The sequence below is a fragment of the Sinocyclocheilus rhinocerous genome, unplaced genomic scaffold (genome assembly GCF_001515625.1).
Source record: "Sinocyclocheilus rhinocerous isolate Xijiao unplaced genomic scaffold, SAMN03320098_v1.1 scaffold1595, whole genome shotgun sequence".
Taxonomy (NCBI): Eukaryota; Metazoa; Chordata; class Actinopteri; order Cypriniformes; family Cyprinidae; genus Sinocyclocheilus; species Sinocyclocheilus rhinocerous.
The window spans coordinates 155,980-183,948 of NW_015655715.1; the positions used below are offsets into that span (position 1 = coordinate 155,980).

The 27,969-nt window shown below is 35.8% G+C and overlaps 1 pseudogene; it reads right to left on the reverse strand.

Moving 5' to 3' along the window:
• Nucleotides 1–350: 350 nt before the first annotated feature.
• Nucleotides 351–26,646, reverse strand: LOC107718873 (junction plakoglobin-like; annotated as a pseudogene).
• Nucleotides 26,647–27,969: the final 1,323 nt, after the last annotated feature.

Genomic DNA, 27,969 nt, shown 5'->3' on the forward strand with positions numbered 1-27,969 from the left:
CTTGTTCTGTGCATATTTCGCTCCTGATTCAGTATGACTTTTTCACTTAATCGCTGATGGACTGGAGTCATGAAGATTACTTGTGAATTATGATTTTTTTTTTTATCAGCTGTTTGGACTGACGGCACACATTCACTGCAGAGGATCCACTGGTGAGCAAGTGATGTAATGCTAAATTTCTCCAAATCTTTTCCCACAAAGAAACAAACTTGGTGAGTAAATATTCAGCAAATTTTAACCATTTCCATTTTTTATGAAACCAATTGAAGAAAAATGACTCGTAAACCCTTTGAATACTTGAACTATATCAACACCCTAATACTTGTCAAAATGAAGTGGATCACAAAGCATTAGATAACATGATTTTATTTAGTTTTTTTGGACAAAGTGAAGTAAAAATGCTACAAAGAATCCCTTTGTTCAGCTTGCCTCCTACGAGTTAATATTTGAACAAATGTGAAGCTAGTTTTTAAAACTTTTAAGGTTTTATTGTTTGGTTAAACATTAGTGCCTTTCAATCAGCACAACATTTATTTATCACGCAAATAAAAAATCTCCATACACATTGCAATTCAAAAACAAAATCAGTATTTCCTCGTCTACACATTAAGACAACTTCAGCAAAACAAATATATGGAGGGGAAAAAGATTCCATGTAAGAACTCCAGTATTTGACAGTCTCGGTAAGGGACGAAACATGGAGATGCACTGTATTGAGTTCTATGCGCTGTAGGAAATCAACATGCCAGACATTTCCACTCATTAAAAATACAGATCAGCTCTGACCACCCGTCTGACTAAAGCCACAGTGAACGAAGCTATTAAGCTGACTTCGGGTCAGTTATTGTGAGCTCACAAGCCTAAATCATTGATCGCATTTTCCAAAATCTAAAAAGCAATGTGATTATCATTATAAAATATTATAATAAAATCTCTTTGGCATAGTTAACCAGTCCTCTTACCAACAATGTATTAATGCACCCATAAGAAACGCTAAAATAGAATATTTTCTACAAAAAGACGTGTAAAATGCAACATGCTGTCATCCTTGTATAAAGGCAGCTTATAGTTGTGCTGGATCCAGCACAGTGAGAATTGCATATATTACAGCAGAGTCAGTGTGTGTTTACTGAGGAATGGACCACAGGCACCCAGTGATGAAAAAAAAAAAAACCTCTGCTAAGAGCTTCTGATTCTTGTATTTTTCATAACCCTCTTTCAGTGGAGCTCAATTCATCATCGGGCTGTAAAATAAACATAAAAACACTCAGCTGAATGCAATTTCCGCACATAAGACCAATCCTATTTGAGTCTTTGAATGACAGCTAGTGTATTTGAGTAGTACTAACCTGTTAGTAATCATGGTAGGCTCTGGCCATGGAGTAACCCATGCCTGGCCCAAAATCCTCTGGCATTTCTGCTTCTAGAGGCATGCCATCACCGTATCCTTGATATCCTGCGGGGCCGTAACCATCGAGCTCTGTATGAGACGAGGCACAACACTGCAAAAAGTTAGCCATCTGCATAATTTTACAGTCTCTGCAGAACCAATAGTGTTTCGTATAGTCATTAGAGACAGAACTAACGATAATGGAGATAATTAGCTGCCAAATCATAGTGAGAGAGAGAGAGAGACGATATACTAACCGTCTTCTGGAAGGCCAGGTTCCATCATGGTTCGTGCCTAAAATGCAACAAGGAAATGGTCAAAACCTGTGCTCTATGTTCATATTTCTATGATAAATTATATCATTTGTTGGGGTTTATGTCAATGTACTGTCATATAAAGGCTGTTCAGCTTTAATGTCAGCTTTAAAGTCAACATGAAATCAAACATGGCATGATTTCATGGGCAATGTATAATAGACATCTAACATACTGAGCCTAAATGAGTTTAACCAAACAAAATGATCCTAAAAGGCAAAATAATAAGCCCAAAAAATAAATAAGGCAAAATAATAAATAGGCAAAATAAGGCCCAGTAAAGATCCATTTCTAAAAGCCAGGCATGTGATCAGCTAGAGACAAAAAAGCAGGAAAATCTGACCACACTTATTATTTAAAAAAATATATATATTTTATCACATTAAAAGATATATCTTATATTGTAGTAATACATACTACTGTCCTGTAAAAATAAAAAGCAGCATTTAATAATCTTGATAATAATTAATATATGTTTGAGTGGTATCACTGTTTCCACAAAAATGTTAAGCAGCAAAAACGGTTTTGAACATTGACAATAATAAATAGTAAATGCAGCAAATCAGCATATTAGACTGATTTCTGAAGGATCATGTGACACTGAAACGTCTCTTTGTAAACAACAACAGATTTATAAATGATTCTAATCACAAATTTTGCGTTCCCAAATGCAAATTAAAGCAATTTTAACCATAGCTAACATTTACAGTGACTCGAAACTGAAAACACAGTACTGTTACAGCAGACATGTAGCGCGTCAGACTATATTTATATAAATACATCACAGCCATTGCCAATTTTATGAAAGTACTAAGCTAAGAGTTGCAGTTACTGTATATAGGTTATATTCATAGTTTGTGAAAATAAAAACATTAAAAACAATTAGATGATGTTACAAATGTTTGTTAGTTTTATTTAGCAAGCGTTCATATTTTTTTATTTCATAACGTTTTTGTAAAGGCATAATTCTGTTATAATATAATACTGTATTGATCTGTTACTATTTAGTATTTATTATTGTGCCTGCTATTAGTGTGATTTTTGGTGAATTGTATCAAAACCAGTTAGGGTTTACAATAATGGTATACTGAACCAACAACAATTAAAAAACAAAAACAAGCAAAACATTTATTGTATCCATTTTTTTCGTAGAATTCATAGAACAGTTTTCAGTTATATTTTGATCACATGACTAAGAAATGTCCCCAGTATCCTTTAAAGAAATCTGGTCGCCTTACTATAAAGACCACATTTCAAGACTGAATATGGAAAAATAATGTCTAAATTTGGTTTTCTTGTAGAATATACTCTGAAATGTTACATTACAGAGGTAAATTTGTTTGCAAATGCCATTTCATGTGCAATGTGTTCAAAATAACACACGAAAATAACCTTGCTATGAAACCTCCACACCACCAGGGGGCAAACTCACCATCTCCCAAGAAGTAGGGTCGTGTTTGAAGAGTGAGTGCGTGAGCTCCACTGATACTCGTTTCTTATAGTCGGAGTTTTTGTCCTCAGAAATTCGGAAGAGAACAGCAGCAGCATAGGTGGCTGAAAAAAAAAGAAAATACCTTTGTTGCACGCTTGAGCCCAAATGATACTTCAGTGAGTATTGACGTGAATGCATTGCCTTTCAAAGTATAATACATTTGATAGTGTGCTAGAGAGTTTCATTCTAGTCCAGTGTCTGTGCCTAGAAAAATCTGGCTATGCACGTACACTATTTGTATACTATGCTGCTGATCATTTTCGCATCTTTGGATGTTTCTCTCTCACTCACCGATCCCTTCGTTGCTGGAGTGGAGGAGCTCCATGAGAGGAGCACTGGCTCCTTCCGAATCAATGATCTCAGCCGACTGTTTATCAAGAGCCAGTTCACACAGAACACCAGCTGCCACACGCTTGACGTTATCCAATGGAGAATACAACAGCTGCAGGGACAGAAAACAGATGTCTATTACACACTGACCATGTCACATAGAGGGCAAAGACTGTACAAACCCGCTCCCATGCATGCACATAAAAACACCCATAACACAGTATATCTGTGGAAAGGTTATAAGAGTTACCTGAACAAACAGGGGAATGGTGTCCATGTTGGCAATGGTGGCTTTGTTAATAGGATCTCTGGCCATGATATGCAGAGCACCAGTGCTGCCCTCCACGATCTCCTCCATTCTCACCCCATCCTGAGAGAGAGAGAGAGAGAGAGAGAGAGAGAGAGAGGAAAAAAAGGACATTTTGGTAATTCAGTGATAAAATAGTAGTCTGTACATTGTATTATGTGCATAAAAATGTGAATTGTAGAGAATTTAACAATTCTGGTTTTGATTCCTCTCAATGATTTTGGTTACTTAACAATTCTATTAATTAATTAATTAGCACTTTTAATGAATAATAATATTATTTAATAAATATAACAAATAATATGAGTATCTTTAACTACACTCATATAAACAACCAGTCAGTATATACACTGATTCAACTCTCAGAGTTAGTTGACAGCTGATCTACAACTCAAGAGTCATTTGGCTAGAAATTGGACTACACTGGTTGAGCTACATGTTGATTCACTAAAAATAGGCAAGGCAAGGCAAGGCAAGTTTATTTATATAGCACATTTCATACACAATGGTAATTCAAAGTGCTTTACATAAAAGAAATGAAAAAATAATAAAGAAAATAATAATAAAACAAGGAATTTAAAACTTTGAAAATGATTTAAAAATTGATTTAAGAGGTTTAAAATGAATTTAAAACAGTTAAGAATAGAAAATGATTATACATAAAATATAGTGCAATCAGTTCGGATGTTGCACAGTGCTCATTCAGTAAATGCACAGCTAAACAGATGAGTTTTGAGTCTGCATTTAAATGTGACTAATGTTTTAGCCAAAATAACCAAATCATTAAGAGTCATTTGTTTAGGAACTGCACTACACTGGTTGCGCTACATGTTTTTGATTCACTAAAAGGAATCAACTCAGAGTCATTATTTTGGAAGAGTCATTATTTTTTTGGTTGAAATGGTTAAACCCTTTCCTGGTTTAATCCTTATTGTGCATCTGTGTTACAGCGACGGGTGAGGAATTCATACCTGGTATGTTTGTTGAGCAGATGAACCGTGTTTCTGTGCATCCTGATGAGCTTTCGAAAGCAAAGTGACCAGTTTGGGAATGGCTTCAGCGTCTCTCAAAGGAGCCTGATTGGCTGGACACAGCGCCAAGTTACGGATCAGACCAACCACAGCCTGCGATGACGAGAAACGTGGGGTCAGCAAAACATGGTTATACTGCGCAGCAGGAGGCCCAATAAGGCCCTCTATGGTATAAACTACGCATTGAGACAGAGACCTCTCATAAAATATTGTTCTGGGCCCAGTAAATTTAAGCAACGGCCCTGTTACAAAATTAATAAACCTAGAAAATTACAAGTTTTACAATCTGTGGCTTAATAAAAGTTGTTTTATTCTACATATGGACCTCTCACAATTGTTTAAAAAAAAAAAAAGTTTTTAATTGAAACACCAAAACTTGAATTTTACTTCCTCACTCTCCATAACCTGCCTATTTTTGGACACTTTCGGTTGTGTAATGCTTCATCCACACCAATAGGTGTCAGTATAAAGTCCAAAACCACTGCATAGTAAAATAAAACAAAATCAAATAAAAAAAAATTTGATTAGTGTACCTTTAATTGATTTGATCAATGATATGTATTTTTTTTTTTTTTAAGATTTAGAAAAAGGAAACATTTTTCTCACTAAGGTATTAATTTGCCAGTTTTCTGTTTTTCTTTCACTTACCTTAACGACTGGCCAGTAGTAGGGCTGATTGAGCAATTTGACAATAGCGGGGATTCCGTAATGCATTCGTATGGCATTCTGTGCAGACTCAGCCTCTGGGTGCCGGCTGGTGAGGTGGCGCAGGGCACAGACAGCTGGCTCGATCACGTCCTGTTTTGAACCGGCCCTCAGGATGGAGTGAATCAGAGCCTCCACGCCATTACTCTGGGTCACCTGTGTTTTGTTGCGTGTGTTGTTGCAGGTGAGATTGGACAGGATGCCTGTGGCGCAGGTGAGCATGTTGATGAAGCAGTATTATGTCATATTGCTCAGGCCCCGCCCACGACTGCTGACGGACTGTCCCGTATTAGCATATTTCTGCCCTCAGCCAGTTGCACGCTGTCTGCCGTTTTCTCAGCGCTCGAGCAGCTGTCGCTTTGTAAACAATGCAGGTGTTTTGTAGCTGGACGTAAAAGTGAACATAAGAGTCTTCATTTTCTCCCGACATCAGAGCGTGAGCATGTGTTGGCACCAAAACATATTATACATACAAATAATTTCCGGTGTTTCTGTTGTAATCATGAAAATATGGGCTGTTTTTATATATATATATATATATATAAGTAAAAGGGGTGTTTCTTTTACAACACTATTAAGGAATTTTAACCAAGGTATTTTGCAGATATTTCAAGAAGACCCTAAAGAATCATACCAACTTGTGGAAAATGGGCATGCGATGTCCCCTTTAACACAAACAGAATTTAGTGAAGGACAAAGGGGACAAAATTCAGTCTCTCTTTATTTTTTAGCCTTATTTTTTCAGCATGTTAATTTAGAATAAATCCACATTACTTAAAAGAAGGCCCACTTGGGTGTGTGAAAGACAGTTAGATGGTGTTAGATGTTAGATATTGACCTGTTTGGTTGCAGCATCTGACAAGTTTCTCAAGGTCCACAGGCAGTTTTGATTCAGACGTTGACTAGAGCCGTTCAGATGCTTACCAAGAGCTTGCATTCCACCTGAGAGAGAGAACATTTTAGATACATTTGTGAGTGGCAGTGTTATTTTAGTTAACTAAAACTATAAAGAAAGATTTTCCTTACTTTTAATAAAATAAACATTAACTGAGAAAAAAAACGAATAAAAAAAAATCTACATTTTATTTCACCTATATGCCAAAGCAATATTTCTCATTTAAATTTAGTTTAAGTTAATGTACCAAAATAACTAAAACTGAAATTTAATAAAAAACTATAGAGACTTATTTTTTTTTTTAAATGTCATAAACAATTTCATTGGAGAGATACAGTGTCTTTATTTCAGATGTCAAAATCAATGTTTCAAAACAGCAATCATTCACATAAACACATGACTGTTGTTGAAATACTGAATTTTTTTAATTGTTTAATTGAGCACCTGCCACTTGCACGTCCAGAATTTGATAAAACATCTATCATTGATGTCCATAGTGGATTAGTATAATTAAAAGTAAGCGTGATGGCTGCCTTAGCAATATTTAGAAGAGGGGTTCTAATTTGACTTACCAGCATCCACAATAGCAGGTTTGTTACTAGGACAGACAGAGAGCACTTTGAGCACACGGCTAGTGGTCCAGAGCAGCTTCTCATAGTTGTTAGTCCTCATGATACTCACTAGACCCTCAGGGCCACCGTTAGCCAGGATAATCAGCTGGGAGACAATCAGACAGACGTTAACACGACACACCATCAAACTTTAATGAAAACTCTACAATCCTTAAAGAGTAAGAACACGAGAAACAGAACTTCAAAAACTAATACATTTATTTGTATTATTTTTTTAAATAATGAAATAAACACCTTGCTCTCCTGGTTGCCATAGGAAAGCAGCTGTAGGCAGTCTGTGGTGATGGCTAGGAACTTGGGGTTGCTTTTCTTCAGCAGGGGAACCATCCTCTGCAGACCATCAGCCAGACGCACCGCCATCTTGGCTCCCTCCTGATGCAGAAGCAGGTTGTGCAGGGTGGTGATGGCATAGAAAAGAACTGAATCCATCGGAGAACTACAAAAGAAATGGGTTGGATGGTTCAGATCAACTGCTGGAGTAATTTCTTAAAAAATGAATAATATTGTAAATAAAAAAATATTTTTATTTAAAAAAAAAAAATACAATCTTTATTAATTAAGTGTTTTTTTTTTTTTTTTTTTAAAGTAAGAGTTTATAATAAAAAAAGGACATTTTTTGTCAGAAGTTGTTCCAACTAAGAAGTACTTTATTTCATCATCTTTGTTTTTTGTTTTTTTACAACTTTTTAAATGTTTTTTTGCAGCGTATTGAAGAATACATTTTGAAGTCCTGGAGAAATTTTCTAGTAATTTAGAAATATCTATGTTCCAAATAATGTAAATAAAACATTGAATCACACATTTGCAATGAAATGTGTTCAATCAAATGAGAGAAATCTGTTGTTATGTGCAATAAATTCATAAATTAAAATAGCTTTAATTTAAGGTGACACAAATACGACATTCAAGTTTTATGAATGAAGTTTTTATTTTCATTTTTAAAGTAATAGTTTACCCATTATGTTGTTCAAATTAGGTTTCCTTTTTTATTTCATCAATGAAATACAAAAGGAAGTCTTAGGCAGAATATCTTAAAGAATTTAGCACACACTAATTTATGACTTTTTAACTGCTTTTTGCAGCTTACTGAAACATAAACCACCATCCAATTTTAAATCAAGTGCTGGAGTAATTTCCTAATAATTAGGAATATCTATGTTCCAAATAATGTAAATAAAACCCTGAATCACCCATCTGCAATGGAATGCGTGCAATCAAATAAGGGAAATCTGTTATGTGCAATAAATGCATTAATTAATATAGTATCAGTTTAGGGTGAAACATATACGAAATATGGAAGTTTTATAAATCATGTTTTTATTTTTATTTTTAAAGAAATATTTTCCCCTCAAAATGAACATTTTGACATAATTATGCTGTTCAAATGACATGAGAGTGAATAAATTACAATAATCAAATTTTCAGGTGAACTCGTCCTTTACTTCAGTATGACTCTCTCACCTCAGCATGCGCACCAGAGCTGGAATGCCTCCTGATTTAAAGATGGCGAGCAGCCCCTCGCGCTGGTGCGAAAGGTTGTGCAGGATGCTGGCTGTGGCGCGGGTCGTCTCCATGTCGGACGTGTTCTGCATGGCTCTCACAACAGCGGCCACCATCTGCGGGGACTGCATCAGAGCCCGACGGGACGCCTCCTTGCGGGTCAGCTGGTTCACGATCATAGCTGCCTTATTCACCACGACCTGAAGTCAAGAGAGAGGGTCAAAGGTCAGGACATGACGCTACTGTGCTTGTGTGTTTTTTGGTGATTTTTATAAAAAAAGCACTTACTCTGCCTTTAAAGATTAAGCTTTTAGTATTATTTATTTAATTTTCTCTTTTAAATAAAATAGTAAATATAAATAACTTTTACTCTTTGCCATTTAGTGGTTATCATTCATGATATGAAAATGTTAATTGGATTATGTGCATTGTACAGACTAATATTGTACAGGGCTCAACGCTAAGGATTTTTTCTATTGGCCCAGTCGGACCAGTGGTTCACATTTTTACTTGCCCTACCAATATTTTCACTGGCCCTGGCATAAAAAAATTAAATAGTTGCCGTTATCATTGTTTTTGACCCATGTTATCTTTTATTCTAATAAATAAGCTTATATGACACCAAAATTTTAGATACCAGTTAAATTATACAATTCCCGATTCCAATTTCGATACCAGAGCAAAAACTACTAGCCTAACAAATATAAAGTAAAAAAAATTGTTAAAGACAAGTGAACAGTCAGTAAACTGGTCGTCGTCGTTGAGGAGTTTGGTGAGCTCTGGAATGGCGCGTGTGGCGAGTTCGGCGTCGTCCTGGTAGTTGATGAGATGAATGATGGCGGCTTTGAGCTGCTGAGACGGTTCGGCCAGCTTCTGTACATTGGTCTGCTGGGACGGATCCATCTGTGTGGAAAGGATGGCCGTTCCCTCCATCACTGTCTCAGGAAACATGGCCGCCCTCACACGCTGGGCACGAGTCATATTATACTGAGACTCCACGTCTATAGGAGAGAGTGACACATAGAGAATTATAAACTAAACTTTCAAACAAGCTTTCATGGTTGCAGTTGCCAGATTTCAAATCCTCCAATCAGAGCTTTTTTCTTAAATTGATACATTTTCTGCCCAGTGGTTTACTGAATCTTCCCAAACTGGCAACCATGTGCACACGCTCTCTCTACATTACGGAAAAAGTGCTGATGAGCTGAAAACACCGGCAAACATTTAAGTCAGAGTTTAGAAATCTCTACTGAGATATTCTGCTTAAATAAAAGTGTAATAGAGCCAGTCTGTGTTCTTTCATGCGATTCTTTGCACGGTTTACTGTGACTACATCTTGTTCTCTTGCTTATGTGAAAGTGCAATAATTCTGATGAAATGTAAAAATGTTAAATGATAACCATCGTGCTTAATAATCGTGATCATATTTTTGATCGAAATAATCCTGATGAACCGTTTAACCATTATCGTGCAGCCCTAGTATATGATATGTTCTTCACCTGCAGGGTTCTCTGTGAATGTGGTGGAGTAGCTGAACTTCTTGGTGCTGTACTCCGTTCCATCTTTATCTGAGCGAACTGTAGTGGCTCCTGACTGGATGCCTGAATCTGTCCCATAATACGACTGCTGCCATTCTGTGACCTTCACCGTGCCTGGGGCCTCTGCCACTGATACACACATACACAACAAGAGTTTGAGTTGATCTATTGCCTCAGTTTCATCAAAACCATATAAAACACCCACTGAAGTTACTCTTACAATCACACAAAGCATCATGAAACATGGAAATCAGTAGAGAGATGGTCTCAAAGCTAATAAACATGAATTACAAAGCAGAAAACTCCTTTCCTTTAATTTGAAAGAACTATTAAACTGATTGGGAATTTTATTAGGGATGCCCAATGTATTACTACTATATAAATTATCAGAAAATATTAGAGATTTATATCAGTATCGGTCGATACTGGATATTAAATATTTAGTTGTGCAGGCTCTTTTCCCTTGTTTTTACACACACTTTTTTTTTTCCATCAACTAACACTCAAAGTTCATCTTTAAATGATTAATATATAAATAAAGACATTAAAATAAATTAAATAATACATTAAATCAACCTCAAATGTCAAAATGAATATCCATTATAATGTTGTGATGCCTAATTCACTTATAGCATTTAAAGGCAGGGTATGTGATTTTTCAAAAACACTTTAGAAACAGAACAAAGACACAAATGAAATGATGCTTTATGAAAAACGGGCTGAATGAGACAGATTCACTCTCTGACAGCAGGTGGCGCTTATGGAACAGCAGTGATACAGCTTTTCCTTGGTTAACGCTGTAAACAAAGCCGCGTTGCACTTATTAACACTATATTAAATGCATTATAGAGAGGCAAATGAAAAGAAAACGCCATGTAAACTTTTCTGAAGACTGTCAGTTCCCCTCAGAAACACATTCATATAAACCCTCAATTCAATATATTTAGGTTTTTCTTCCAATATTTCGTGCATCATAAACAGTGACTTTTTTCTGTCTTCTACAGTATTTTCTCCTCTTTGCGTTCGTCTTCAGCGTCTCTGGCCTCTTACACATTTGTAATATTTCCACATAAATGTCATTTTGGAAAATGACAATGTAGATTGTGTGCAAGGCGGGAACAGAGATCGGCTGAAATAAAACAAAAAATGGCCAGTCGACGGGTGCATCTGTGCTCCACTGTAGAATTTAAATATCGTTTAATCATTGATAAAGCTACAAAGTTACTTGCCTAGACGGGTATTTTGACCTACTTTTATATGTATTTGTCTGTTCAAGTGCAAGAATACACACTGTACACACAGAACACAGCGCACGAGTACTGAATGGAGTTGTCTTTCGCGTCTTGCTAAAATGCTTTAAAATCTTTTTATTTATTTTTTTATTTGAAAGGCTTAAAAACATGTGCAAATGATAAACTTTCGTGATGATGCAGCAGTGGCCCGATCAGGCCAGCGACACACTCGTCAACTGTCCCGAGCGTCTTTCACGCTGGCCCCGGGCCATCTGGCAGTGTCGAACCCTGTTGTAAAAATCGCAAGTACTTACAGTGTATTTCCATTTTGGCCTCCTGGACTCAAACCAAACAGTCCAAAAGTAAAACCTGCAAAACAACAAAACGATCATATATATTAATCAGAAATATTAAAACGTATTTGTGCAAAACAGCAGCCAAAGCTTGTTAAAAATTCAATTTTTAAGTCCTGCTGCAATCTGTTCTTGATCAACAAGATGAAAAACCCTTGGTATCTCAAACAAGGCGTGTGATATAATGCTTGATTGAAAGCACAACAACCTCACAAAACCGGCTCTGCGTGTTTCAACATTTACACACCCCTACACACCAAACCCCTCCCCTTTCTCCAGCTCTCACACACTTAAACACACAACTACACTGTCCATTTCAGACAACAGCTCAATATTGGAGCAGTATTGTTTCTTAAAATCCATTCATAACTTAAAGCAAAGCAATAATAAAACCTTGTTCTCAAAATAAGCAAGAACAGACCAAATGTATTTGGCTGCCATAACTTTTTCTCCTTTCACATTTATCTGCACCTTGTAGTGTCGATTTACTTTCACTTGAACTCCTCTTCATACGTTATCAATTATTTCTCTCATCCCCACCTTCAGGTAATCTACAGTACATCTTCCATTTCTCTTGCTCTTTTTATAGCACATTCTGACTGTGTCTAACCAAAACCTTTGAACTCCAGAAGAGAAGAGGAGATTTGCTTTTTCATTGAACAGACTGCTATCCGATATAATATAAACATTCCATTAACACTTGGCCACATAAATGTGCACCCATAAAACAGACATAAATCATCAGATCTACTATTCCTGTGTTATATGCAACTATCAGCTTGGGAGGAGTTTAGCTCTTTTACTCTTGATCGAGTCAGGTCTTGTATGCACCTCAAACAACCTACTGAGGTTACGTAGTTTGATCAGATCTAGAAGGCTTCTTGAAGGGCATTTGCACGTGGTCTTTTCATGAATGAATAGCTCTAAATGCATAAAATGACCAAGAGATGACCAATACCCCAGAGAAGACAGATCAACATACTCGATGATCAACTAATAATGATTTTAATAGTCTATTAATCCCACATAAATTTTTACCAATAAATAAATAAATAAATACATACATACATTTATTATATACACAATAAAGTTTATTATTTTCCAATTAAGTTGATAAAAAGCCTAACTTTATGTTCAGCGTTAAAAATAAATGTAATTATATATTTATTATTATATTGTTATATATTTATTTATCTATGATAAAGTCTATGTGTCTAAAAAGTGGATAAAAATGCTTAAATTTATTTTCAACATTAAAAAAAATTAATGAAAAATTATTATATGATATAAAATAATAATAATTATATATATATATATTTTATTATATTGTTATTTTTATCTATAACAAATAATGTTTATTTTCTGATTAAGTGAATAAAAAGCCAAACTTTGTTCTTTAATATAAAAATATAAAAAAGATATTAAAAAAAAACAAAAGCACAAACACACTTTATTTTTTTGTGTTTCCAATAAGCAAATAAGATCTGATCTGAGCATCCCAGCACTCATGACAGCTGTTCTATTCTGGTTATATTCCCAAAAGAGGTGGGACTGATCAAGGACAGGCCTCAGGACATAACAACCTGATTGGTTCATTAGAACAGCCAAAGAGCACCAGCAAAGTCTTTGTGCAAGTAATGCCACAAATGAATTATAAAACATTAGTATGAATTAACCAAGCACCTAAATGCACAGTGAAGTGGTTTGATGGATTCATTCCAATAAACTTTTCAAAATGCACGTGATCAGAGGGTAGACATTCCCCAACCAGCAGGAATGCCTGACCACAGCCCGACAAACAATCGTGTAATGAAATGAAAGTTACATTTTAGACATGTGCTGTACTTTACAGAACATCATGAGAACAGACTGAACATATTTTGGATGCCTTGCATGTCGACACTCGAAGAGAGGGTGAACACACGCACATATGTGGCGTGTGTGGCTGCGCTGCCACTAAGAACAGAGTTTTTTAGCAAAATAAACTGCAATACTAAGCAGATGTCTGTTGGTTTGCAAAACCTGTGGTTGTTTATTCGTGCCAAAATATGCCTCATGCTGACACAAATAGTCTTTTCGTGTGTTACTATACACATTACTGAAATGGTTCTTTAGAGTTTAGAATTATTTATTCAGCTAGTTTTTCTTCAGGTTTCGCATATAAAGGTCCTGCGAGTTTAACTCCCTTCACTATGGCAATGGCATCAGGACACACCTAGCTGGGTGTAACCAAGTCAAAAACCTGTCAAAATGCATAAAATGCAACACGCTGCGACTCCTGCCAGCCCTGCAGGTGAACGATAGCAAGTGTCTGTGTGAACACTGGGTGTGGGTGTTTTCTCAAGCTCCCAGTCTAGTGAGCTAAAGAATCATATTTACACACCCACTTTGGTACGTCCATACACTGTACTGCAATTTAAACAAAAAAAAGCAATAAAACATAGCAGATTATAACAGATTAGGTGAGATATCATTCAAAATCAGCTTTACACCTTACTGATTTTGGTCGCGGTCCAAACAATTACAGTTAGTGAGTTTTACTAGTGCATACTTGCATGAAGACACAAGAGGTGTTTTAAAGGGTGAGGTCAATCACACAATTACAAGGACACACCCATTTAACACTACATGAAAAATCTTAGAGATTTACACCTGAAAGAACCTGAGGCATATCTAAGACCAGAGGTGGGCTCTTGACTCGTGGCAGTAATCAAACACCCAGTAGAAATAGGGTACTTGGACTGCAATTATGTATGAACCTGGACTCATTTTTCAGAGTACAGACAAATCCACATCATGTGAAACATGAAAGATAGGTAGGGTAAACAAAAAATAGGTAAAAACAAACTTTAAAAAAGATTAAAAGACAAGTGGCCGTGCCCTTAATTATGCAGAACTTTAAGGCTTAATATAATTTAAACGGAGTTATAAAATAATTCACCCCCCTCACAGTTGTCATGAAGGGCAAAATTAGCTATATAGACCAAAATAATTTTTTGAACCAGGCTGTAAACATGTTTTTTTCTGCTGTAAAGTTGGGCATTTTAACATGGGGAGTCTATGGGATTGACTCCCTTTTGCAGCCAGCCTCTAGCGGCCAGTCGATGAATTACAGTTTAAGTCACTTCCTTGTTGGCATCACGAGAGAGAGCGGGAGGTTGCCGCTTGGTCAAACCCCATTCCACAGCCATACCTGTCACACACCCAGTTTAAAAGCAATTTTTTCTTCTTGTAATTAGGAGCGCTTGTCCTCCTAATTTAAAACATTTAGGAGCAGCTTCTAATCAATAATAAAGGACTAGGGCTGTGCAATTAATCGCATGCGATTGTCATGTGCATCTCGTCAGTAAAGCCGGTCCCGTGATTGGTAGTAAATCTCCATCACCTGCTTTCAGATGGAGCGGCATTTACTACACAGAGCCGTAGTTCACTGACAATTAGGCAATATCGTGTTCATAATCGCAGATGAATCGCATTCGATTATGAATGCGATATCGCCTAGCTTGTATATTGTATATTTAAAATAAATATTAAAAATACAGACTTTTGCATGCACACAGGAAACTGGCTTTCGTTAGGGCAGTATGTCATATTTCAAGGCCTCAGGTCTCTTTAACGCATATTCTGTGGTAGCCAAGAAACTACACCACGAAATGGGCTGATGGTGCAATAGGGGGCTGATGTGCATTATCCTATATGCTAAGTTTAATGGTTTCTTGTGCGCACATAAAAGTCTGTATATTTTTTATGATCCTTGAGGCTATGTAATACGGTGCTAAGAATATTGTGAGAAGAAACCCAAAACATAATGAAATTCATAATGAAAAAGTGCATCTTGAATTCATTCAGTCGTGTCTGACATTCACAATTGATTCACTAAACAGCTGCCATGAATATACACTTATTATTTTACTTATTATTTTCATTATATTCTTAATTTTCTATTATAAAAAACTAAATAGGGGCAAATATTTTTCTATACTCCGCTTTCTTTTTTCCATACTTTTCCAATCCGCGTAGGAACCCTGCTGATGAAGAGTAATTAGCTGGTGAAGTGGATTTACTTACTGTAGAGTTAACGAAAGTTTTCATGAGCATTGTAATGTTCGAAGTAGATATCATAACAAATGTCAGTAGACCGGGAAGATTTTAAAATGAGCGGTTCATTCGTAAATTTGTTCGACCGTTCGTTCGGGCAGAGCTACATAAGGTCCATAGTAGGGCTGTGCGATTAATCGAAATCGAATCGAAATCGCGATTTGAGACGTTGCGATTTCGTAATCGCAAAGCCTGCGATGTGGACTAGCTGCATACATTCTTTTTTTATTAACACTTGAATGTGGTAAAGTTTAGTAAAAAAAGCATCGTTTTGAACAAAGAGCTGAAAAAAAAACATGTTTGTGTCAAAGACTATGTCCGGATTGGATTCAGAACGATGATCAAAACATAGATGGAGTAGATTGCTTCCATCAAGCCCTAAAAACTTGCATAGTCCTACACCATTTCCTGGGGCGGCATTTCATTCAGTGACGCTAAGCAGTTTTGATTTTTATGCTGTTTAATTTTTGATGATCACATTATTTTACATATGCATCTGTTTACATGCGTGGTCGCTTTTGATCCAGAGATTCATTACTCTCTCAGAAGATGTGTAATAGCGCCCCCTACCGTATGACAGTGAAAAAACAGAAAGCCGGACAATTCCGTCAATGGCGTGGAAAAAGTTAATGACTAGGACTTGACTCAACAAGGTATATTCAGTCCCAACATACCCAGAATACTCAAAATACTTTAACAAGTGCATAGTAACAACCTAACAACCACCTAGAACACAACAGTAACCATAGTAATGGCATAGCAACCACCCAAAACACCCAAACAACAAGCTAGCAATGCTAAAGTCCACTGAAAATGCCTTAGCAAATGCATAGTAACCAGCTAACAACCATCAAAAAGGGAAGACATCTTTCACTATTGTAAGTTAACATCGTTAAATAAAGAAAAACAATATCTAATAGAATAACTAGTGTGCAGTATGAGGGGAAATGATTGATGAACCATTGATTTACTGCTGATCTGAAGTGTGTACTGTTGCCTCTACTTTGGACTTCACATACAGTTGGGATAAAGATTAGTTAATGAGTAAAAGTTTATTACTGTGCAATGCGTGCATTCGATTTCACACTGTGAAAAGCGAGCAACGAATGTCACACGCCCTTCAGAATTATCACCCACCCCCACCCGCTCCACCTACTGTCCCTGCCTAACAGACCCAGCACCTCTGTCAGCTTCTGAGACTGCGATGTGTTTGACTCATACTGTGAGGAATCAGAGCGGATTGTGGATATGACACATCCCAGAGCTGATTCCCAAAACTCTAATCCAGGTGTGACATTCGACACCAGTCCACGGTGTGCTTACTGTGCTACAGTAGTCTAGTCTCCCACCCACTTTTTCTTATACACACCCTCTCAATGACTTTCTGTCATGTACTGACATATATTTACAAAACCATGCCCAACAGTGACCACTGGATCTGGTGTATTTTGCCCTTTATGAATTATGAATCAATTCTCCTTCAAAATAAAAAAATTCAAATAATAAATAAATGGAATATAAATGGAAGCATTGCACATCAGAATACCGTAAATTACCGTAAATAGCTTTAAATGCTACAAGTAAATTTGGCATCACAACATTCTGCAATACAGTATGAAAAAGAACCATGTAATTTTGCGATTTGCTAAAGATTAAATAACAGTGTTTTAAAACATTTTTCATGTTTTAAAGTTTAACATTAAGTGAGCACTGGATGATGACAAAATAATTAATGTAAAAATAAAACATCCAATATTGACCAATGACAAATATATTACCAATATATCTTGTATCCACATTAAAAATTATGGTACAATATATAATTAATGATTTATGTTCCATAATTTTCAATATGTTAGGTAAAGAATCTGATTATACAACAGTTAATTTGTGAGTGGCCAGTATCTTGTTGCAGTCTTCACTGAAAGAAAGAAATATTGTAGAAACAATTTTCACTCAGGAATTGCTAGTAAATTTCACAAATAATCGCAAAGAAATGGCAAGTAACATATTGAATTAAATGAGAAATTTTTAAGTAGATAAACTTAAATAATATTTTCATGTAAAACATATGTCAATAATCTTTATTTACAACTTCAAAAACCCTATTTTTCAGTGTGTGTGACACACAAATCTTGATGCTCTGGCTTCTTTTGGAATAAAAAAAATATATATACACAACTGGCCAAATTCAGAATCTTGAAACACACGTTACTCAATATTAACTTCTTGTTTGCAGAACCCTACTGTATCAGTTTTAAATTATGTACACAAAATCACTCACATTTCCGTGTGTCTCTCCCGCTCTCACATGATCTGACAGCTAAAGAATGTCAGAATCAGATGTGCTGATGGTGCTCATTCATAGAACAATACTGAGGACTAACAGTACAGTCGCCATAATCTCTCTCTCAATCTACCCTGCCCTCAGGACAGACAGGGAGTGCCGCTGATATGACTCAGGTGTGTGTGGTCTTCTACTCTGAGACAACCTCTTTTAAGATATGTGAAGCTTTTCAGTAGGGTCGCAGAATGTGTGTCAATGCCATGACACTAATTTCTATTAATGCATTCAAAAATTCAATAAAATGCAATTCATACATGCAATGCATTTTATGCATATTGATTTGATCTTCTTTTATTGTCATTATAAAGTGGATTTCAATCTTTTATTAACTAAGGTATTTTTACTTGTGTATGTGAAGTTGTTGGTGCTTATTGTAATACTTTTTATTGTAGAGGTGCTACAAAAATACATTTTATTATTATTCATTTTTACTTAAAAAACATCTGGGTGTGATATAACGGTCTTAATATCATCATGAACAAAAAAAGTTTAAATTATATACATTTATAAATAAATATTAAAAAATATTGCTAAATTATAAAATAATGAAATTCTTTTGACACAATCTTTTATCCTTATTTCTTAAAAAATACTTTAAAAAAAACTTTTTAAAATGTTTTATTCACCAAATCTAACGAATTTCATGTGGTGCAACCAACATGCAGGGGGAAAAAAAGCATAAAAAAGGAAATTACATCATAGAGTGATCAATAAGTCTCCTAAAATTTCAATTTCAAACTTTCATGTATTTAAGTGGTATGGAACATTTATCATTTTTTACTGGATGGTTACACCACATGACATTTTTAGAGTCATTAAATAAAAACTTATTTGTAGAAACTTGTGTGAAAAGTTTTTCAAAATCATATGAAACCAACATGAATACAAAGAACTTTCTAAGAGTTCATTTCTAAGAACAGTCATACTCACGGTTGATAATCAGGTTTTAGTTTAATTATCGTTTTTGAAAAAATAAAAAGTTGTCTTCATTATTTTGCTTCTTCTATGAATATACTGTTCATCATAATATCACAGTATACTCAGTTTGCAGTCAGGCTTTATTTTTACAGTGACCATAATGAGCCATTACCACATTTACATCTGAATTACTGCCAGAAAGCAGCCATTTTGGTTTTAGAGTCAGTCTCCAGAGATTATACAGCTGCTATGCCTCATAGTTTTAATTCAGTAGTATGAAATCCAAAGCCACCCACACAGTAGAAGACACACAACCACACACACACACACACTGTTAATGACTTTGTGACCTGTCAGCTACCAGCTGAGCCCATACTGCTAAGAGCCTGCGGTGTTTGAGATCTCCCCAGATGCTCAGCTTGCTTCCGCTGGAGACAGCAAGTGGGCGAGCAGGTGGTCTGCACTGACTCGGGCCCGCGGGTTTCTTTAACCCCAGACAAATGCACACACAGGCCTCTCAAAATACAGCTCCATCAACCAGCACATCGAATTACACAGTTATCATACATAGGAGGTCAAATGAACCCGGCGAGTTATAATGTACATTTCTGACAACAGCTGCACACCCTCAGAATAATGGATAGCTATTAGATAGGACTATTTGCATTTTGCAAGGCATATAATGAAATTTAAAAAAAAATGTGTCAGAAGTTTTCATTCATCCTACAACAGAAATTTACCACAGAATAATATATAGGCTAGCTTTGCTAATGCAATGTATCATGAAATACATAAATATCTTTGAAATTACCTATCGATAAAACGGACCCCTGCAGAAAATTATTCTGACTCCAAATGCATTAAAATTGCCTCTGTACCCATTTATCTGACTTTAAAATCTGACTTTAAACTGGCCAATGGACACAAAAAAAATTATGCATATGTTGCACAGCACTGCAGTAGAATGCACATCTCGAAAGTTAATTATGAGATAAATACATAATCATGATTATTTCGCAGCAGTAGGTAAACTCATCTTGAAGCAATTGATGTGTAACACCACAGTGAGATATCCAGGCATGTATGAACAGGTTGTGATATTTCAGCCTCAAGCTAAACCATTAGCACCATTAAATGACATGCAGGTCTAGAAAAGAAAATGATAAAATGATTAACAACAACAAACAAGCATATCAGAAATATCCATAACTGCACATTAACTGGTCATAAGGACCAAAAAATGCATTGTTAGGGGCATGAGGAGAGTAAATTAGCATTAGCATGCTAATCAAAGTAGTGTGGCTAAGATTTCAAAACTAAAAGGTCTAGACTAACTAGTTGGGTGTAAATCATTCTTAATGCAACAATGCATGAAGCTACAATGATACAATGCTGCAGATGCTCCATACTATTCCACTTACATGGTTTAAAAGCTAAATGGTGAGCATTTGGTCATGGGTGTTACTTGCAATAAGTGCTTAGATTAACACAGACAGGAAGAGAAAGGGCATTAGCAAACACTATCTGTCTGCTCGCTGCATGCTTGTGTCTCCATCCAGTTCGACGTGGTAGATTAAGAGATATGCGACAGGAGCAGTGAGTACATCTAATTTCCAGTATCATGTAAATATTCAAGATGTCCACTATCCCATAATCCCTCTTCTGTTTCAGGCCAGTTGAGATGAAAGAGGTCATTCCTTCTGAATGCAGCGCTTGACTGAATGTGGGCAGCTGTGTGACTGCCTGTGGCTTGATGGACTATCAGTAACAATTCATGTTATTGTAAGACGCTTCTCGCCTGAGTCATTAGCAAAGGCATTAACGGTAAGTGGGGCATTATCTAAGACAGAGTTTCTGACATTTTACCAGCATTCTGAGGACTACGTTTCAACAACAAGTTTCAACCCCTCCTGGTTTTTGAAACGCATCATTATAAATAGAAGAAAGCCAATTCATCAAGGTATCTGTGATTCTCATAAATGTCGTCATTTTAGACCATTGTGCAATTTCTTCCTCAGAAAGGAGGAAAGCTACTTCATCATAGGCATGCATGAGTTTGTAGAGCACAACTGAGCCAAAGTGACAGTTGTTGAATATTTCATTGGTCTGAGATGTCCTGGGGAAACCATGCTGGTTATGCATAAATCTGAAAAGATTTGGAGGAATACTACAGTATTCTGGAGCAAGTTTGACTCAGGAAGACAATCTGGTTAATGTTTGATGGGAGAAGAAGGCTACTACTTTATGAAGAGTCAGAGTATAACTAGGCTTGAACTAGAAAAGAAACAGAAACAATATAGAGAGAGATGCACAATGTAATGAAACTAACATATTGGCTACTGGCTAATATTAGATTTTTTTAAATTTCTGAATTATCCACATGCAAAAAATGCACAATTAAAGACATCAAATTTCGGCTATATGAAATATACATATACAATGTGTGTGCAATAGATATATTTGTAAATTATATATATATTGGTAAAAACTACTAATTTGGCACTCACTAAAAGCTTTTTTTTTTTTTTTTTTTTTTACAATTTATGAATTTATGATGTTTATTATCAAATCTTTAAATTAATATACATTTTTATACTGTACATTATGTTCTGATGCAAATTCACTTGCAGCCAGAAATGAACTTATTAGCCAGAAAATACACACACACACACATATATGTAAAAATTACAAATGCAAATGCAAAAACAATAACCATTTAAAAAGACTGTACATAGTATATTTATCAAATCACTAAATTAATAATCATGTTTCATACTCTACATTATAATGTTGTGATGCACGTTTACTTGTAGCATTTAAAATGATTGATTTTCGTTAACAAGCATTTTTTTTTTCATGAAAATATATTTAGACAAAACAGTACATAAAAATAGATTTTAATCAAGATTTTAACTAATCATTGTCAGCCATTTATTTTTTGACCATAAAATGAAAATAAACTATGATACTTAATCAGCTTTTCCATATCAGCCTGAATTTTAAAAGCGGTTTATCCTTAATTATTATGATATAATTATAATATCCTTAACCCTTTAGGTATTGTGACTTGCTGGTACAATACGGTTATCTACTAAACTCTAGAGTTTTGGGCTTGAAAAGGTTGTTGCATCTTTCATACAGGTTATTTCAACTTATAGGGGTCAGATGAGAACAAATACACTATTACAAAGGACTATGGGAATGTTCTTTGCTACCAAACAAAATTAAACAGAGGTCCTTTTAGAATGATTATTTATTAGCCTAAGATTGTCTCTCTGGTGTGCGAAAATTCCCTGAACGGCCCCTTTCTCCACCTCTCCCTGGTTACACTACACCTCCCTAGCCCTGATTTAAGGAGTGGAGATGTTCTGTCTTGATGATACATGCCCGGAACCTCCCACAGCTTTTGACTCATGTTGAGCAAAGCAGCTCTCTCCTTTACAGGAACAGTGGTCTTCAGACAGAAACGTATAACATGTTATTTTTTTATATCACACCCAGAACATCACCGAAAAGCTTTTAAACTGATCAAATCACACTTAATTTACACATTTTGAACTTCCCTTCTAGGGTTTGCAACTTCCCTCTACAAGCTACCAGCACAGGAACATTCAATTATTCGTGTTATGCAGTGTTAAACTCACTTTTCTCATTCTGTCTGTCAGGATATGAGGGTCTGAGGTTAATTTTATATTGAGCGGAATTTGACTCCTCAATATAAAAACAAAGGGGAGGGGATATAGGGCCTACTACACTCCTTTGTGACTCCTCAGTGTTAATTCAGTAGGTCTGTGCTGGTGTCGAGTGTTAACTGACATCTGAGGAGAGCTTTGTTAAAATTTCATGAGAGCTGAGCTGACCGCGCAGAGTATGGAAAAGATATCAGTGCGCAAAAAGGTCTTGGAGAGGTAATTAAGTGAGATTAATACTTGAGTTATTCCATTGCTACTCAATATATCAGGCAGAGTATTAAGACAGATTCACACCAAGAAATATAACAATAAAGATAACTCTATTAGTGTCTATACCAATGCACGATAATATTCTGTTTATTAGAAGCACAGGCTGCAGTTTTGTTCTCTGCCACTTTAAATGCCCCAGCTCTTTAAATTCGGACAGATTCTGATTGGCTGTCAATGTTTTTATTGTTTGTCAGCTGGAAAAAAAATGTTCAAATAATATTGTTCCTCTGTGTTGTCATATAGTTGTGTTTTGGATGTCCCTATTTTCATTCAATGAAATTATTATTATAACTTTATAGAGTCCTGCAGGGGCAGGATATATTTTTGTTGGCCAAAACATGGAAACAAGTTAGCATTTTTGCACGTCCAGTTCCATTGTCCTGAAATCAGTGGGGGGTTTTTTTTTTGTGTGTTTTTGGTTAAATGCCTGAAATAAAGTCTGTGGTAACACAAGCTCAAGATATGTTTCACGTTTTATTCTACGATATAAAATACATCAATAATACCCCACTCACAACTTTATAAAAAGGCGGTTGCTAATGCTAACAAGTGGCTAAATGGGACTACAGAGGTTGTCAACAAGTGACATTAATTGTCAGCACATTAAACACAAACTTACTTACTAACTAGTCCACTTTTACAGCCCTATTGTGTTTATAATCTCGCTCTTGCAAACTCTAATTAGTCAAACCTTTAGTGAAAATGTTTTTTAATCATCACTGCAGCACTCTAGTTATCATTATCGTTATCGACCTTGGTGTGAATGGCCCTCTACAGCGAGATTCAGGTTTATAACACAATTAACCTCAAAAATTCCTTAAGAACAATTAGCTTGACCCTGTAGAGATTGTGAAACAATCAGACCATCTTATCCATCTCAGCCAGCTGGTCATTCACCACAGATTTCATATAGCTACGGATCTCACTCCACATTCATTAAAGATACATTGCACATTAGGGATTAAAGATATAGAGAGAGTGTGTAAAGGTACACTCTGTGACGCATATGCTGGGACTACAGCCATAAAATGCTGTAGCCATGAATTATACAGAAAGGTAGAGTGGTAGAAAGAGAGTAATAAAGATGCTAATTGATCTAACAAAACTGTAAAATAATAGCAAACAGACATCCTGAGCAAATTGTGCTTATGGGTAATCTCCTTTGCCCCCTCTGAAAGTGTATTTATGAAGAGGGGATCAAGCTGCCCCTTGCTGTCCTAATGTAGGACAATATCAGGGATTTGTGCCTGTAGGGAGATTAATGGCTATGTGTGAGCCCAAATGCTGTAAATCTCATCCTAAAACCAACGCCAGTCAGTCGGTAAAGCAACCAGCTGGCCTCTGACTGCACAACTAATGTGCACATCTCAGGAATTCCCACAAAGAGCAAATGCCACATCCTGTCTGTGTTAATATCTACTACAACTGCCCCGTAAAAATATATAAATAGACTATATGGTCCTTCGTCTGTCTGTATTTATTTCAAATTCTGTAAGTGAGAAAAAAAAACTTGTTCTTGTCATCCTCTTACTGAGTGCCAGCAGGGCATGCTGATGCCATTCAAAATCCAAATGAAATTCAATTGGCCCAAAACGGCTCGCTAAATCCATGCCATTAAATTCTGCTGAATTTAGTTGGTTCTTTAAGAGATAAGCCACTCACAGAGGACATGGCTTTTTGCTTCCTTGCTAACCAGACAAACAGGAAAGGGCGTATCATAAGGAACATTATTTTCTCTGAGGCAGTTTAAACGTTATTTCTTTGACACTTTGTAAGCACTTAAAATTACTTAAGTAGAAACTTAATTAGAGAAAAATCTGATTGTATCTTATCTCTCAGAATGAAAGCACTGAAGATAAGTCAGCTTTTCAATAAAGCATGGAACAGCCCCACCCAGACACATGCACTCACTCACGCAAGACCCTGACTAACAATGTAAAAGACAGAGGCATGAATAACTTATGATTTAGATATGTTAGATTAACTAGTTTTTCTTTAGAAATTTATTTACATTTGACTACATCAGGCTCTTTAACACACTTTAGTTTAAATTCACTATTCACCAAACAACCTGCAAGGTGTCACAGGTGTGGCAACAGACCAGCATTCAAAACATGCACTTTTTTTGGTTCAAACCCAGTGGTTATATGTCAACAGTACACATCAATATCAACTGTTTTAGTTTATACTTTGTATAATGTCACAAAATAATTAAATACAAAATCTCATTAGAGAAAGACGAATATCTCTGATAGTTCTCCCAAAATCTTTCATCATTTATATCCTTTATAAAAAGTGTTGGACAATATGTATACTTAAACTAAGTTTTAACAATATGCTCACAAATTGTTTCAGTAAACACAAAAGTTAGACTATAAGTCTACTCTAAATGCTAAACGCACGCGAACAGAAATCGTCTTCGCATGAGGAAAACAGCTCGTCAAAATGTATGTACTGTCATTATTTATCAAGTTATCACAGATTTACACCTAAAAAGTATTTTGTTTAAAACGTCTTTAGCTTACAGGCGCCCAAAGACCAATGAAAGACGAAGCGATTAAGAAAAGAAAATTATTTGGAGAAATTATTTTTAAAAGTTGACCCTCCACCTTCCACCCTGATCTTCACACACTGCTGACATCCTCAGTCTTTAAGTACTTTTTCTTTTCTTTTTTAATACAATGAAGACGAACAGTAACTGAGATCGTCATCTCTCTTTGTATTGCACATAAGAAAAAGGTCCTACAGGTTTTGAATATGAGGTTGAGTTAATAACAGAATTTTAAGCACTGTATGAATTATTCCTCCAAGTCCATCGTATGTAGGCCTTAATGTTTAACTTATTATTTATTTGTGATTGTGTTTATTAAGATTGCGAGTAGGCCTATCATTAGCCTATTACGTATGTTTAATGCCAACAGTTGACATTTGCGAATGTGCGGGGGGTTTTGCTTGTGTTTCTTTGATGGGTAATAAACACACCAGCCTAACTTACAGCTGAATGTTCATATCAACTATGCTGTGTACGATTAAATCGCGCGCACGTAACGAACGAAATAAATGCATTTAAAGTTCGGATCAGCTGTAACCGGACACACGGAAGTGAGAGCGAGTATCGCACAGGTAGGTAAACCAACACCGACAGCCCAGCTCACTTTCCCAAGAGATCCAACTACGAATCAATGGCTGCTTTATACGGTCGATCTTATAGACTGGATAAAAAAAACAGATAAAGTTTAACCAACTACTAAGGCACAAAAACACACACGTCTTCTTTATTACATATACAAAATATAAAATGAGATTTGAGTTTACCTCAAAATGCTTGCCTCCAAACACTGCTGCTGACAGCGATCCAAAAGTAAAAAAAACAGATAAAGTTTAACCAACTACTAAGGCACAAAAACACACGCGTCTTCTTTATTAAATATACAAAATATAAAATGAGATTTGAGTTTACCTCAAAATGCTTGCCTCCAAACACTGCTGCTGACAGCGATCCAAAAGTCTTTTAGTTTTCCCACCGCACAGAGTTCCTGGGACTGCTACACTTTCTCTCGCATTCAGATGAGGGTGAACAATGTGCGTTGGGGAGAGGGCAAAGTCTCCTCCAGAGCTCCGCCCCCGATACTATAGGAGTCCCGCACCACACCCAAACCCACACCCCCGCACTCTCTCTCTCTGACACTTACGGATAAACACACTCCAAAAACACTTCAAATGGACATCTGATTGCTTTAGTTGCTCATCGTCATGGCGTAATATGCAACACACACAAGTTTTAAAACATGCATAAGATATCAATTTCAATATACAATAAAAGAATAATAAAAAAATAAAAGTTGAACGCTATATATAGCCTATATTTATTTATAAAACGATTAGTTCCATATATATATGATGTAAATTTCAAAGTATTTGTATCAGCGCTAATTATTTTTGCATACAATATTGTCAAAACATCAATACACTCAGTAAATGCATTGGCTGGGAAAGGGTGTCAGTAATGTTAAAAATATATTAAATTCAATATACAATAAAATTATATAATATAAAATAATATTTTCTTCCCACTGTGAGCACTGAGGCTTACTTCCTATGTGTCTTCTAAGGATTCGTCTCTGTTTTTTTATCACTTATGATTTGTAGAGATACTTTTCCAAATCATTTTCTGCCATAATCTTATGTGCTTCTCAAAAGCAGTGAGATCTTCTACCTGTAGGACATATTCATGTCAGCGGCCACACCTTGGCAGGTATTACGACAAACAAGGCACTACGTCATGACTCATGTAATTCTCAGACAGTGCAATATGATGAACTCTCTGTCTAATCACCTTTGAAACTATACACTCGCCCAATTCATTTAAAGAGCTTTTCATTTAAAATTACACTTCTTAGGGTTCAACAAATTTCACATGCTAAACACAATCCCCAAAAGCGAAACCATCATTTTTAATATTATAATTATTTATTTTTTTTAATTTCAAGTTTGTTTGTTAATTATCTAATTGTAAGAGTTATTAAGAATCAATAATATTGTATATGAGCAAATATCCCCATACATCTTAAAGATCTTCTGAAAGACTAAACAATCCTGATTTACCGGTATAGATCATATGAGATATTTGTATTTTTGATACTGAAACAATGGCCACTCGCTCAGTTGTAGTTCTGTCACGTTTGAGAAGGTTCTCAAAAAATGTTGGCTTTGAAAATTGTGATGCATTTGGCAACGATTTAATAGCTGTGGAGTGAGTGATTCTGAATTACAGTGAATTACTGTTTACCAATGTGCAAAACATAGTTCTCACATGCTAAACACAATCCCCAAAAGCGAAACCACCATTTTTAATATTATAATTATTATTTTTTTTTTATTTCAAGTTTGTTTGTTAATTATCTAATTGTAAGAGTTATTAAGAA